At 45.2% G+C, this 15,430-nt stretch overlaps 1 protein-coding gene across 1 annotated transcript in view; it reads right to left on the reverse strand.

Annotated features, from left to right (window-relative positions):
• Positions 1 to 15,430, reverse strand: part of LOC126472000 (serine-rich adhesin for platelets) — a 154,086-nt gene that overhangs the window by 60,133 nt on the left and 78,523 nt on the right. The window lies entirely within an intron of this gene.

A 15,430-nucleotide genomic window follows, 5' to 3' on the forward strand; every position in this document is an offset into this window, starting at 1 on the left:
AACACATTGAAAATCTGATAACAATAACTTCAACGCTTCGTCCATAATTTCCAGTCCTGTCATGCTTTCGACAACTATAACAACCCAAACCCACACCTACGCACTCTTTAAATCTTACTCATATCCACGCAACCCTGCTGACATCTGTCCTTCCTAGCGGATCTAACCAACCTCTCGATGTCTTTCCCTTCATCAGGACTTTTTCTTTTACCTTTCCTTTTTTATCTTTTTTCCTCGCTTCAGCCCGACCTCCACCGATTTGCTTCATCTAAAGTTACCGTGCTTTCTTTACCACAAACTCCTCACACTGCCAATTAAGCCTCAACGCAAACCACCTATTTCTTTACTATCCCCACATTGCAGACATTCACAACATCTCTTAACATTCCCCGTCCCCGTCACAAATTTTTATTCCCCAGTGCGAATTGTTTCAGTGTAGTACTTTGCCTACCAATATCATATACAGTGCCATGAACCTTTTCAGAAAAAAATGCAGCTAACAATAACATGATCCATTAGTATCTTTATAGTCCTTGTAAACACTTTAGCACTTCCGCAAAGTTCACTGTTCGTGTACAGTAGCAAGCGCTGTCTCTGCTTGTCACAAGTAATGCTTTCTCGATCTGTTCGCTAAAGAAGTACTGTACAGTTACGGTAAGCCTTAATTTCGAGGGTACTCCTTTGAAGAACAGATTCAGAATAGAGAAATACATCCGAATGGAAGCTGTGAGGGTAAGTTGTACTTGTTGATGCCAGCGTTTTGCGAGGGAATCAAAAACTCTGTTGCTGCCTTTACCGCTTGACGCTCCGACAGTATGGCAGGTGGCTTACCGGTTTTTGCGCCATTGACGCTTCAGTTTCATGTGTCAGTAGCATTTGCTTACAGAAGGCAATCTCAAACTAAGTCCTTTAAAATATAGGTACTGCATCGACCGATACTGTTGCTGCCGTCAGTACTGCAACTGGCCATTGCTGTCTGTAGATTACTGAGAGCCTGATCCCGAAATATTCATTTTTTTGGTGATGAATCATGGTTGCATTTTCCGCTGAATAAACGACTCAGGAGTTCCGGAAATCCTCATCAGTACATCAAGTGCCTCTGCCTGATGAGGAAACAGGAAAGAGATGTGTAATTTATGCAACACGAATTACTGGTCGATCATTCTCCGTTTTTGCACGTGATGCTAAATAGTGTTACGATTTTCTTGGACTTCTTTCAGAGCCCGCACCCACTGTTTCTCTCCTCTTACACAGCTAGGCCTACCGCCGCACTGTCCCAGCAGCCCTGAGTGCCACGCAAACTCTGGAAGTCCGGAAAACCAATTAGTTGACAAGTGTCATCCACAAGGTGGAACTCCGTTTGATTGGTAGGACACATGTCCGAAAGAGACTTCTGAGTACAGTGGAGTGCGCGCTGCGGATCCGGACAGACAGTCACGTCCAGGAGTGTAGTTCAGCCCCCGGCGCCGTGCAGCGGCGGTGGGCGGCAATTGCAGGAAGCTCTCCAGACTCCGAGTGGGAGCCGCGAAGCCGAGCCGCTGGGAAACACGTACAGACGCTTCCGTGCCGCGGAGCGCCGCCCGCCGAGCCGCGCTGTTGCCGTCACGAACCCGGGAAACGGGGCCCCTGCCGCCGAGTGCCCAACCATGGAAACGTCAACATGTGCGCCGTGCACAGAGAACCATTTTAAGATCGCATCTGAGCTAAGGTGATTCCCAAGCCGCTGCTTCCTTCCATTCGTTATTGAACTGTTGTCATTAAATGACTGGTATTATTTCGTTTTCAGACATGCGCCATTTTCTTGGAAGGAATCTTTCCTTGTACCTTAATATGTTTACTAACTCCAGTTCATCTTCTACCAATGATGACACCGATTAAGATTGTGTAACGGATCGGGACTCGTACCGGGAGCCTTGTCTTTCGCGGCAATGTTGTAACCGACCATACAACTTTGTACAAATTAAACAGAATTTTTGAATAACGGCTTAACTATGATTAAATTAAGATTGTTGTTGTTGTTATGGTCTTCTGTCCAGAGACTGGTTTGATGCAGCTCTCCAGGTTACCCTATCATGTGCAAGGTTCTTCATCTCTGAGTAATTGCTGCAACCTACATCCTTCTGAGTCTGCTTAGTGTATTCAACCCTTGGCATCCCTGTACGATTTTTACCCTCCAAGCTTCCCTCCAATACTAAATTGGTGCTCCCTTGATGCCTCAGAACGTGTCCTACCAACCGAACCCTTCTTCTAGTCACGTTGTGCCTAATTCTATTCAGTACCCCCTCATTATTTACTTGATCTACCAATCTAATCTTCACCATTCTTCTGTAGCACCACATTTCGAAAGCTTCTATTCTCTTCTTGTCCAAACTAATTATCGTCCATGTTTCACTTCCATACATGGCTACACTCCATACAAACACTTTCAGAAACGACTTCCTGACAAATCTATACTCGATGTTATCAAATTTCTCTTCTTCAGAAACACTTTCCTTGGCATTGCCAGTCTACATTTTATATCCTCTCTGCTTCGACCTTCATCAGTTATATTGCTGCCCAAATAACAAAACTCATCTACTACTTTAGTGTCTCATTTTCTAATCTAATTCCCTCTGCATTACCCGACTTAATTCGACTACATCCCATTATCATCGTTTTGTTTTTGTTGATGTTCATCTTATATCCTCCTTTCAAGACACTGTCCATTCCGTTCAACTGCTCTTTCAAGTCCTTTGCTGTCTCTGACAGAATTACAATGTCATCAGCGAACCTCAAAGTTTTTATTTCTTCTCCATGGATTTTAATTCCTTCTCCAAATTTTTCTTTTGTTTCCTTCACTGCTTGCTCAATATACAGATTGAATAACATCGGGATAGGCTACAACCCTGCCTCACTCCCTTCCCAACCACTGCTTTCTTTTCATGCCCCTCGAATCTTACGACTGCCATCTGGTTTCTGTACAAATTGTAAATAGCCTTTCGCTCCCTGTATTTGATCCCTGCACCTTCAGAATTTGAAAGAGAGTATTCAAGTCAGCGTTGTCAAAAGCTTTCTCTAAGTCTACAAATGCTAGACACGTTGGTTAGCCTTTTCCGTAATGTGTCTTCTAAGATAAGGCGTAGGGTCAGTATTGCCTCGCGTTTTGTAACATTTCTATGAAATCCAAACTGATCTTCCCCGAAGTCGGCTTCTATCAGTTTTTCCATTCGTTTGTACAGAATTCGTGTCAGTATTTTGCAGCCGTGACTTATTAAACTGATAGTTCCGTAATTTTTATATCTGTCACCACCTGCTTTGTTTGGGATTTGAATTATTATATTCTTCTCTGAGTCTGAGGGACCGAGATTATAAGTAAAATTTCTACATTACACATGAAACAACAAGTGCAGCATCCGTACATTCAGATATTTTATAAAGATCTTCAGTAATTACACATGGGAAGAAAGTTTTTCAACTTTCATTTGGGAAGAAACTTCCTCCACACTCTTTAACTGGTGGCATTCCTGTGCAGCGTTTTTCTTTTTCGGTACTGTCGTTCCTCTTCCTGAGTGTCCCACCCCTACTTAATCATTCTGCAATTAACGCCCTCACTTGCCCATTTTTCCCTAATCAGACGGGACCGATGACCTCGCTGTTTGGTCCCCTTCCTCAACCTAATTTGCAGGCGTGTTGGAGTCCGAAAATTCCATTCAATGGAAAACATTTTTAGTTATATTTTTGGCATATTAGTTTAAAGATTCGAAATAGTACCGTCGATGTCATATGAATAAGGAAAACAGATACACGCTCTGGACGTTTTGTGTACGATACCTTGTAATTAGAGAGAGGAATTCCACATTTACATAGAAGTATACATACACTCTAAAAAAAGAAAATAGCTGACTTAGCATTATCTGAATGGGACGGGAATCGGCAGACGTAATGTACATGTACAGACAAACAAATAATAACAGTTTATGCAAGAGAAGGAGCTTCACAGATTGAGCAAACCAACAATACGTTGGACCACCTCTGGCCCTTTTGGAAGCAGTTACTCGGCTTGGAATTGACTGATAGAGGTATCGGATGTCCTCGTGGGGGATATCGTGCCAAATTCTGTCCAATTGGCGCTATATATAGTCGAAATCCCGAGATGGTTGGGGGTCCCTGCGCAACGTTCTCAATGGGGGAGGTATCCGGTGACCTCACTGGCCAAAGTAGAGTTTGGAAAGCACGAAAACAAGCAATAGAAACTCTCGCCGTGTGCGGGCAGGCATTATCTTGCTGAAATGGAAGCCCAGGATGGTTTGCCATGAAGGGCGACAACTGTTCAAATGTGTGTGAATTCCTAAGGGACCAAACTGCTGGGGTCGTCGGTCCCTAGACACTTAAACTAACTTATGCTAAGAATAACACACACACACACACCCATTCCCGAGGGAGGACTCGAACCTCCGGCGGGAGGGGCCACGCAATCCGTGACCTGGCGCCTCAAACTGCGCGGCCACTCCGCGCGGCGAAGGGCGACAGAACGGGACGTAGAATATCGTCGATGTAGCGCTGGCTGAAAGGCAGCTGCTATGAAATGAAATGACACCACAGACCATCACTACTGGTTAGCGGACCGTATGACGGGGGGCAGTCAGGTTAGTTTCCCACCGTAGTCCTGGTGTCTCGCCGGCCTGTGTGACCGAGCGGTTCTAGGCGCTTCAGTCTGGAGCCGCGCAACCCCTACGGTCGCAGGTTCGAATCCTGCCTCGGCCATGGATGTGTGTGATGTCCTTAGGTTAGTTAGGTTTAAGTAGTTCTAAGTTCTAGGGGACCGATGACCTCGGATGTTAAGCCCCATAGTGCACAGAGCCATTTGAACCAGGTGTCTCCAGAAAAGTCTTCTGACTGGAATCTCGTTGACTGAAGTAGAACTGTCCTCAGTGATGAGTCCCGCTTCGAACTGATCCCCGGTGATACTTATCGGGCTAGATTAATATAAGAGGTAGAGAAGATCCAACTATGAGCGGCACGTTTCTTCACGGGATCGTTAATACGCGCGAGAGCGTTATGGACATACTCAAAATCTCCAGAAGAGACACCACGGTCAAGTTTTGTGTTGAAAGTCCGAGAGCTTAAGTCGGTGTGGAGGCAGTGGACGGAGTGCGAAGTCGGGAGATAGCAGCAGCTGTAGTGGTGCGCTGCGGCGCGTGGGCCGAGGACGCAGAAGGCAAGCAGCGGCCGGCAGCCGGCGGCAGCTGCTGGAGCCCGGCTTAGTCACGGCGCCCACGCATGAAGCCGCCGGCCGTCTGGCTGCACGGCGCGTCCACACCAGACGTCGGTCACGCCTAGCCCTGCCCCTCCCTTCAAGGCCGTGCACGAAAGCTGCTCGTTTACTGTACGCAGTGGTACCTCTGGAGATACAGGGGTTCAACAAGAATACGGAATACCGCGAGATCTCAGGCCTCAACATAAATGCACACGTTACCCAAGTCTACAGGTTGCGCTGTTGTGTTCGATCACGAACAGCACCTGTGCAATATCCTGAATGCACGGCTACAGGACAATTAATCAGAAACCCTACTGCACGAATCGAGGGCTCGCCGGTTCTTCGGCGACGTGAAACACGGTACCTAGGAATCATCATTGATGAAAGGTGGAACTTCGGAAAAAACATTGCCACCGTAACCCAGAAAGCTCTTCAAACACTAAACAATCTCATCTCCATCGGACACAAAAGATTTCATCTTCCTCCCCCCTCATCTCATAAAACTATACCATAATAGTAGCCGGCGTGAGTGGCCGAGCGGTTCTAGGCGCTACAGTCTGAAACCGCGCGACCGCTACGGTCGCAGGTTCGAATCCTGCCTCGGGCATGGATGTGTGTGATGTCCTTAGGTTAGTTAGGTTTAAGTAGATCTAAGTTCTAGGGGACTGATGACCTCAGAAGTTAAGTCCCATAGTGCTCAGAGCCATTTTAACCATTTGAACCATAATAGTATCTTAACATCAATAGTGGGTTGCGGCTCGGTAGTCTGGGCACACAGGCTCACGAGGGTTGTGCCCGCCATGACAGTGAGAAGGGTTCAGAGGAACATGATACTCAGATCTATGGGGGCCTATAGAACATCACGAGGGGGAGCCGTATTAGTCATAATGGGGCTCTGCCCCCTGGACATCAAAATTAGAGAGCAGGCTGCGTGGTTCTGGGTTAAGGAAGGGAACGTCACGAAGACAGAAGAGATATTAGGCACTGGGGCTAGGGATAAGGGTGATATTCGGCAAAGGGGCGAACAACTATGGCAAGAACTATTGGAGGCGGATGAAACAGGGCGTAGAACTTTTGAACTTCTTCCAAACATTAGGGAACGATTGAAAATGACATACTTTGAACCCACTAGAGGACTAATCCATTTTCTCACTGGACATGGGCCATACCCGACATACTTATGTCGGTTCGGGAAAAGGGCCACACCCGCGTGTGAATGTGGTGAACCGGAGGGTACCCTCGATCATGTGATCTACGAGCGCCCCCTTTTCAATGATGTTGCTTCCACATTACGTGACCAATTACCTGGCTGTGGCGCATACCAACTAATAAGACAACAAGACACTTTTCAAACTCTCAATAAACTAGCAGATGAGGTGTCACGAAAAATGCTAAAGGAATACCTGAGGGACATAAATTAACATAAATCAATGTAAAAAATTGAGACATACTAAATACCGAATACGCGCCCTACTCCTATACCGCCTGACTTTCTCGTAGTCTGGAATCCGCCACGTACAGAACTAGGGGGAGTGGGGAACAATGTCACCAACTAGACAAAGCACCGGAATTGACTTAGGTTATAACTAGTTAGTAGGACTTCGATTAGGAAGTTAGTTATTAGGAACCTGCAGCGAATAACATCTTGGCCTGCCCAGTGTCAGGGGCACGCCCGGCGGGCATCTCGTGGTTGTGTGGTAGCGTTCTCGCTTCCCACGCCCGGGTTTCCGGGTTCGATTCCCGTCGGGGTCAGGGATTTTCTCTGCCTCGTGATGGCTGGGTGTTGTGTGCTGTCCTTAGGTTACTTAGGTTTAAGTAGTTCTAAGTTCTAGGGGACTGTTGACCATAGATGTTAAGTCCCATAGTGCTCAGAGCCATTTTCAGGGGCACGCCCATCGGGATTAGCTCGATGGGCAAGGCAATAAAGTAGGTTTATATGTCTCTGACACAACTGTGACGCTGCAGGCAGTAGAGTTTGGTCACGATATTATACACTAAATACTAATGCCTTTAGGAATTTAGCTGCCCATTGTAATTAGTTATAGCTGTAGCTCACAATTAATTTAGTTATAATTAGCTGCATTTAATGTTAAACAGATTAGGACTCACTAATCATATAAGGAAGTGGGTTATGTTGTATAATTATTATTGTTGTTGAAATAAAGAATTTTTTTAAAAAAATATCCTGAATGTGTTGCAACTTTCAGTCGTAGTCAGAACAGTGTTCTGTGTCGTGAGTGCATTATTTCGGGCTTAAGTGAATTCGAATATGGGCAAATTGTTGGTGTTCGTAACCAAGGGAACCAAAGTTTTCCATATTTCGAGAGGACTGCATCGAAGATTTATACCGCGTACAGTAAAAAGGGGAAAATCATCCGTTAAATCACAACGCGGGCAAAAGTGTGTGATTGAGTGATCGTGACAGACGGTCATTGAAGAGGACTGTGACGGAAAACAAGAGGGCGACACCTGCAAAAGTCATTGCAGAGGTAGCATTACATCCTATGGAACAATGTGTGTTCCCCAATGGTGATGCTGCGTTCCAAGACGACAGGGCCCCTGTTCAAGCTGCTCGCATGGCGCGAGACTGGTTTGTGAGCACGAGGATCAGTTTCACATCTCCCCTGGCCACTACAGACAGCAGATCACAATATTATTGAGGCTTTGTAGTTTACTTTGAAGAGAAGGGTGCGTGATCGTTATCAATCTCCGTCATCGTTACCTGAACTTGCCACGACTTTCAAATGGTTCAAATGGCTCTGAGCACTATGGGACTTAACATCTGAGGTCATCAGTCCCCTAGAACTTAGAACTACTTAAACCTAACTAGCCTAAGGACATCACACACATCCATGACCGAGGCAGGATTCGAGCCTACGACCGTAGCGGTCGCGCGGTTCCAGACTGAAGCGCCTAGAACCGCTCGGCCACACTGGCCGGCCTGCCTCGACTTTACTCCCTTGAAAACTATACAGGACCTGCATTTATCCATTTCGAGACGATTAGATTTCATATGTGAACAGGTTTCGTGCACCATATTAGACATGGTAAAATGTTTTGTTTTTCGGTGTCTAGCCCCTGTAGCTTACTCGTAATCAGTAGATACTCGGTTGTCATCCCTGGCCATTTCACCTTAGGATGACCGTTGTAATGAACTCGTAAATGAGAACATTCCTTTATTAAAATTCTGATGTTCTTGGACTACGAAAATTTCCTGTACAAAAATCAACACCAGTTCTACAAACAGAGATCTTGAGGAACTTCACTCGCTCTGTTCCTTTAAGAAATGTAGAGCGTCGTAGACAAAGGGGCTCCGGTTGGTACCGTGTTCTTTGATTTCGGCAAGGCATTTGACACAGTTCTGCATTGCCGTTTAGTGAACAAAATACGAGCTAGCCGAGGATCAGACGGATTGTGACTTGGTACAGAACTTCCTTCCAGATATAACGCAACAGGTCGTGGAGTGTTATAGGGCCGCTGCCATTTACGATTTTCATTAATGATATAGTAGAGTGGTCGCCAAACTTATGACGCTTCTGAGCTACCGAAAGAAATAAAGGCAGAAATAACAATTTTCTTTAAAAATCTTGCATTTTTATTTCCTAACAAAATAAGACGTGAAGTTTAATTAAATTTTATCTTTGAAGCAGTGAAATAATGAATCTGCAGACTCTAGAAAATGCAGTTTTGATTAATTCTTAGTCTGTGTAATAATTTCTAAAACTAGGAATGACAATTTTTTTTTGTTTTTTTTGTTTTTTGTTTTTGTTAACCCTGAATGAACTGTTATGAAGCAACGTTCGACGTTCGCTTTCTTTCCAACTGATACACTTGGATAGCACAGCAAACACACACATTTGTTCAAAAATGTTCAAATGTGTGTGAAATCAGCCGGCCGAGGAGGCCGAGCGGTTCTAAGCGCTACAGTCTGGAACAGCGCGACCGCTACGGTCGCAGGTTCGAATACTGCCTTTGGCATGGATGTGTGTGATGTCCTTAGATTAGTTAGGTTTAAGTAGTTCTAAGTTCTAGGGGACTGATGACCTCTGAAGTTAAGTCCCATAGTGCTCAGAGCAATTTGAACCATTTTTTTGTGTGAAATCCTAGGGGACTTAACTGCTAAGGTCATCAGTCCCTAAGCTTACACACTACTTAACCTAAATTATCCTAAGGACAAACATACACACCCATGCCCGTGGGAGGACTCGAACCTCCGCCGGGACCAGCCGCACAGTCCATGACTGCAGCGCAATAGACCGTTCGGCTAATCCCGCGCGGCACACACGTTTGTCCTTCCCTGGATAAAGAAATAATCGGTTACCTATTCCGAATGAAAGTGATAAGGTTTTTCCTTTTTTTCTTGAACAAACCATCATTAGAAAAAACCTAACTTAATAAATCAATAAATATCAACACTAGCAAATGTCTGGAACACACGAAAAATGCAACGTGCACAACATCACGCATGTACAATCAACTATGAGGCTGATAATGTATTATTCATGATTGATAATGGTAGTTATGCGAGAGAAAGAAGTTGTTGTTGCCGTGAGTGGTCTAGTTCAGTGGAGCAGTCCACGTTCGCCAACATGAGCATTACCGCGATCTGTTTGAAGATGACCCCGCGAGCTATTAGTGTAACATTTACTGCTCTAGTGGATAACTTTGGAGGCTGCGTGAGGATATTTGCGGATGATGTTGTTATCTATAGGAAGGTTGCAGCGCCAGAGGACTGGCAAAATGCGGCAAGACCTCGCAAGACCTCCTGTTCGTAAAATAATGTTGTGTATTGCGCAGAAACAGGCGAAGAGGTTCGACAGTTCAACTGCACTGTGGGTGACAAATCAGTGGAAACAATAACTACCATAAAATATCTAAGAGTAATCACCCGAAGCGAACTGAAATGGAAATGACCACATAAAGAAGAAGTAGGAAAAGCAATTACCAGACGGAGATTTGGGGGGGGGGGGGGGGAATCTTAAGGAAATGTAATTCATACACTAAAAATATGGCTCACAAAACGCTTGTGAGTCTGGGACCGTTATCAGGGTGGAACAATAGAAGAGTTATAAGAGATCAAACAAAGAGCGGTGTGTTTCGCCACGGGACCGTTTACTCTTCAGGAGTGCATTACGGGGAAGCTCAACAACCTCCAGTGGTAGACGCTACAAGAGTGGCGTTGTGCATCACGAAGAGGTTTATTGTCAGAATTTCGAGAGGTTCCGTTCCAAAAAGAGTCGGGCAACGTATGCTTTCACCCACATGCCTCTCGCGGAATGATCACGATGAGAAAATTAGAGAAATTAGATGTACAGAGCTTTACCGACAATCATTTTCCGCACTCGCCATTCGTGAATGGAACAGTAAAGGGGGAAAAAAAGAGATAGTGGTACCAGAAGGAACAGTAAAGGGGGAAAAAGAGATAATGGTACCAGAAGTATCCTCCGCCATACATCGTCAAATGACTTGCGAGGTATAAATGTAGACGTAAATCAGTAAATGAGTGCTTTGTTTGTTTGAGCGAATACACTGCGTGACGAAAAGTCGTGGGAGAGGGACTGCGACACGAGTCTGTCGCCTACTGCTGCAGCCTATGCGATGCATTTGTCTCCGTACATTCCTGGCAGCGATGGGCTCCTGACGCCCACATTCAAATCGGCCGTGATCTGAAGCAAAGTAGAACATCGATCGCCCCACATGGCTCTGTGTCGGCGTCGTGTCGTCCGTTCGTCAAACGCTTGCGCTCGTCCTGTGCGGCGGTTTAGACGTGCAGAAATTACGTCTCTGCGATATTCAAGATTCACCATAGACACTGTTCACTTCGCAAACCCGAATTCGTGTGTTATCTCCGAAATGCTGTGACCCATACGTCTTGCATCAATTTTCATCCCACGTTCAGTGTCGCTTAACTCATTTCGTGGTGCCGTGTTCATTACTCACATTCGTGTATCAGACTGCCCCGATACTGGCGTCATATGCAACATCGAACCACAACATCATACGTCTCATCTACATGTTGGGATCTATCTGGCGTATCGAAGAACTTAGTCTTATTACAAACAGGTTTGAAGTTTTATTCGATTATTCGCGCTCATTCGATGAGTCCAGCGTCGTCTATATGAAGATACGTATCTACACAATACTTCTGTATTGCTGATACTTCCTGGGATTCGTTTCTTGCCTTAGTTGAAACTAGCGACCCACCCCAGCTTCTCACGAGTACCATTGGGTATCTAGGCCGGACAGTTTGTCTCCCGTAGCAGTAATGGACTATACATGGTATTCTAGGAGCAAAGGTCAATATTCAGGGATATGGCAGGAGCGATCATTCGATGCAAAAAGTCTAGTAAACATGGACTCTAAAATGCGTACCTTGAGAGCTGTGAGCACTTCTTCATCTTCGGTACTTTGAAACAAATCTGTTCCAAAGCTCTTTGCTTTCAAAACTTCGAAAGGTGGTGGCATGGACCAAAACAAGAAAAAAAATGTCCGATAAACGTGGGTTCGAAAGTGCATACCCTAAGAACTATGAGCATTGGTTCATCTTCGCTATTGTGAAACACATCTCTCTACTGAACCGGTGCTCGGAGCTCCTAAGGCGAGCATTTTAGAGTTCATGTTTATTAGATATTTTGTTTCGAATGATCGTTCGTGTCAAATCCCTGAATACTGACCGTCCCTCCTCGCACACCGTGTGTATACTGACCTTCCTTGTGAATTAGTCTACTTATTATTGAAAACCGTATCAAAATCACTACAGTATTTCCTGTGATTAGCATTCATATACAGACAGAAAAACGCGACATGGGACTTTGATTTAGCAATATGTATAGATTTTTCCCCGTCTTATAGATCACCCGCAACCGTATGTGCCCTTGAGGAAATAATAATTCTGACATTGGCTGCATTCGAGCATTGAAATTAGTTCAATGGCGACAAGTGAAAGTAAGTGCCGGACCGAGATTCGAACCCTGATTTCCCATTTTACGCGATCGGTCACCTCTATGGTTTCCGCTACTGAAACGCGCTTCCCGTCCAACTCAAATTCGCGACTTGTCGCACACTGCTGATGTAGCGCCCCCTTCAGTGTCTGTTCTTTTGGATATGTCCGAAAGAACAGACACCATACACGTAAATATACACGCCTCGACAGCCATTAAAGATAATTTCCGTGCGATCCACTGTCTCTCCCGAAATCTTGCGGGAATCAGCGTAAGGCTGCGGTTCAGTGAGGTTGGTGGACAGTGGGGCACTACGAAGGTAGTGAGCGACAAGTTGAGACCGCTCGCATAAAGCGGGAAATCCGGGTTCAAGTCCTGGTCTGGCACAAATTTTCACTTGTCGCCGTTGAATTGGTTCCAATGCCCGAATGCGGCCAACGTCAGAATTTCTATTTCATCATCTCCTGTTATTATATCTCGAACATCAAAAATTAATTTGGGACCCAAAACTCAGTTCGGCAGCAGCTTTTATGGTTTTTACATTTCTAAACAGCCGTCAACACTCGTCTACATCTAGCAATCAACCATATCAAAGCTACAACATGTTTTTGGCGCATGCGTCTGATGACTTCTGCACTATAAAGCTACGTTTTCCGTAAGTGTAACTTCCTACGTGAGGCAGTCTGTCAGCAACTGGCATTGGTGGGCTGTCTCTCTTCGATATTCGGTCTGCCAGCGTAAAATCAACAGTGGCGTTTGAATTGCTCCTGGAGGGCATCGGATTGCCGTGGAGAGGGGGCGCGGGCCTTTCCGGCACTCGGACAGACGCGCCTGGACCGGCGGGGCCATGAATATGAAGCAGGCGGCGGCAGGCGGCAGGCAGGTAGGTGGAGGGGCCACACATAAATCCCGGCGCGCCGGTCCAGCTCTCTGGGTCAGCCGCCAGCCAGTTGGCTGACGAGACTGGCGCGCTGGGAGCACCGGCTGCGACATCTTCTCAGTTCGGAGCCTGCTGTTCAGTTCGTTAGTGCTACGTCCCGAGATTGCAGTTTAAAGACAGAAACGTCGATCAGTTGTAGAATTTTGGAACACGTATTAGTATAATGACATTTCTGGAGACTAGAAATCTACTCTGTAGGAATTAGCATGGGTTTCGAAAGAGACGATCGTGTGAAACACAGCTCGCGCTATTCGTCCACGAGACTCAGAGGGCCATAGACGCGGGTTCCCAGGCAGATGCCGTGTTACTTGACTTCCACAAGGCGTTCGATACAGTTCCCCACAGTCGTTTAATGAACAAAGTAAGAGCATATGGACTATCAGACCAATTGTGTGATTGGATTGAAGAGTCCCTAGATAACAGAACGCAGCATGTCATTCTCAATGGAGAGAAGTCTTCCGAAGTAAGAGTGATTTCAGGTGTGCCGCAGGGGAGTGTCGTACGACCGCTGCTATTCACAATATACATAAATGACCTTGTGGATGACATCGGAAGTTCACTGAGGCTTTTTGCGGATGATGGTGTGATATATCGAGAGGTTGTAACAATGGAAAACTGTACTGAAATGCAGGAGGATCTGCAGCGAATTGACGCTTGGTACAGGGAATGGCAATTGAATCTCAATGAAGACAAGTGTAATGTGCTGCGAATACATAGAAAGAAAGATTCAATATCATTTAGCTACAATATAGCAGGTCAGCAACTGAAAGCACTTAATTCCATAAATTATCTGGGAGTACGCATTAGGAGTGATTTAAAATGGAGTGACCGTATAAAATTAGTGGTCGGTAAAGCAGATGCCAGACTGAGATTCATTGGAAGAATCCTAAGGAAATGCAATCCGAAAACAAAGGAAGTAAGTTACAGTACACCTGTTCGCCCACTGCTTGAATACTGCTCAGCAGTGTGGGGTCCGTGCCAGATAGGGTTGATAGGAGAGATAGAGAAGATCCAACGGAGAGCAGCGCGCTTCGTTACAGGATCATTTAGTAATCGCGAAAGCGTTATGGAGATGATAGATAAACTCCAGTGGAAGACTCTGCAGGAGAGACGCTCAGTAGCTCGGTACGAGCTTTTGTTGAAGTTTCGAGAACATACCTTCACCGAGGAGTCAAGCAGTATATTGCTCCCTCCTACGTATATTTCGCGAAGAGACCATGAGGATAAAATCAGAGAGATTAGAGCCCACACAGAGGCGTATCGACAATTCTTCTTTCCACGAAAAATACGAGACTGGAATAGAGGGGGAGAACCGATAGAGGTACTCAAAGTACGCTCCGCCATACGCCGTCAGGTGGCTTGTGGAGTATGGATGTAGATGTAGATGTTTTGCCAATGTACTTATTTAAAAAGTTCTTTGTTCAAACTGTGACACTGCACTATACGATGAATGGGCCGCTGTGCATCACGGAGAGGTTTATTCGGAAATTTACCCATTATCGTTGTTCCCACGCGTCGTTTCGAGAATGAGACAGGGAAGATGAGAGTTGTAGCAGGAGTAGTTTCCACTACACAGCGCAAAATGGCTTGCGGAGCATAGAAGATGATGTAGAATATTTTATCCACATCGCACATGGCAATCAGTCATTGCTTTTAGTATTAATTTATTTGATCAGTAACATCTTAATGGTATCGAGCTTTGCTTGGATTTTCAACGTTGGCAATACATAAATTTAGTAATGCCGCGTTCTCATACTTCTGATTTAGTTTTTCGGTGACAAATTTGTGTGTCAAACCGTCTATTTCAACTTTGATAGTGACTGGATAAATTAAAATCCATGGAGAAGAAATAAAAATTTTGAGGTTCGCCCATGACATTGTAATTCTGTCGGAGACAGCAAAGGACCTGGAAGTGCAGTTGAATGAAATGGACAGTGTCTTGAAAGGAGGACATAAGATCAACATCAACAAAATCAAAACGAGGATAATGGAATGTACTCGAATTAAATCAGGTGATGCTGAGGGAATTAGATTAGGAAATGAGACAGTTAAAGTGATAGATGAGTTTTTCTATTTGGGGAGGAAAAAAACTAATGATGGCCGAAGTGAGAGGATATAAAATGTAGACTGGCAATGGCAAGGAAAGCGTTTCTGAAGAAGAGAAATTTGTTAACATCGAGTATAGATTTAAGTGTCAGGAAGTCGTTTCTGAAAGTATTTGTATGGAGGTGAGCAATGTATGGAAGTGAAACATGGACGATAAATAGTTTGGACAAGAAGAGAATAGAAGCTTTCGAAATATGGTGCTATAGA

Source organism: Schistocerca serialis, chromosome 1 (assembly GCF_023864345.2).
Source record: "Schistocerca serialis cubense isolate TAMUIC-IGC-003099 chromosome 1, iqSchSeri2.2, whole genome shotgun sequence".
In the NCBI taxonomy this organism is placed as follows: domain Eukaryota; kingdom Metazoa; phylum Arthropoda; class Insecta; order Orthoptera; family Acrididae; genus Schistocerca; species Schistocerca serialis.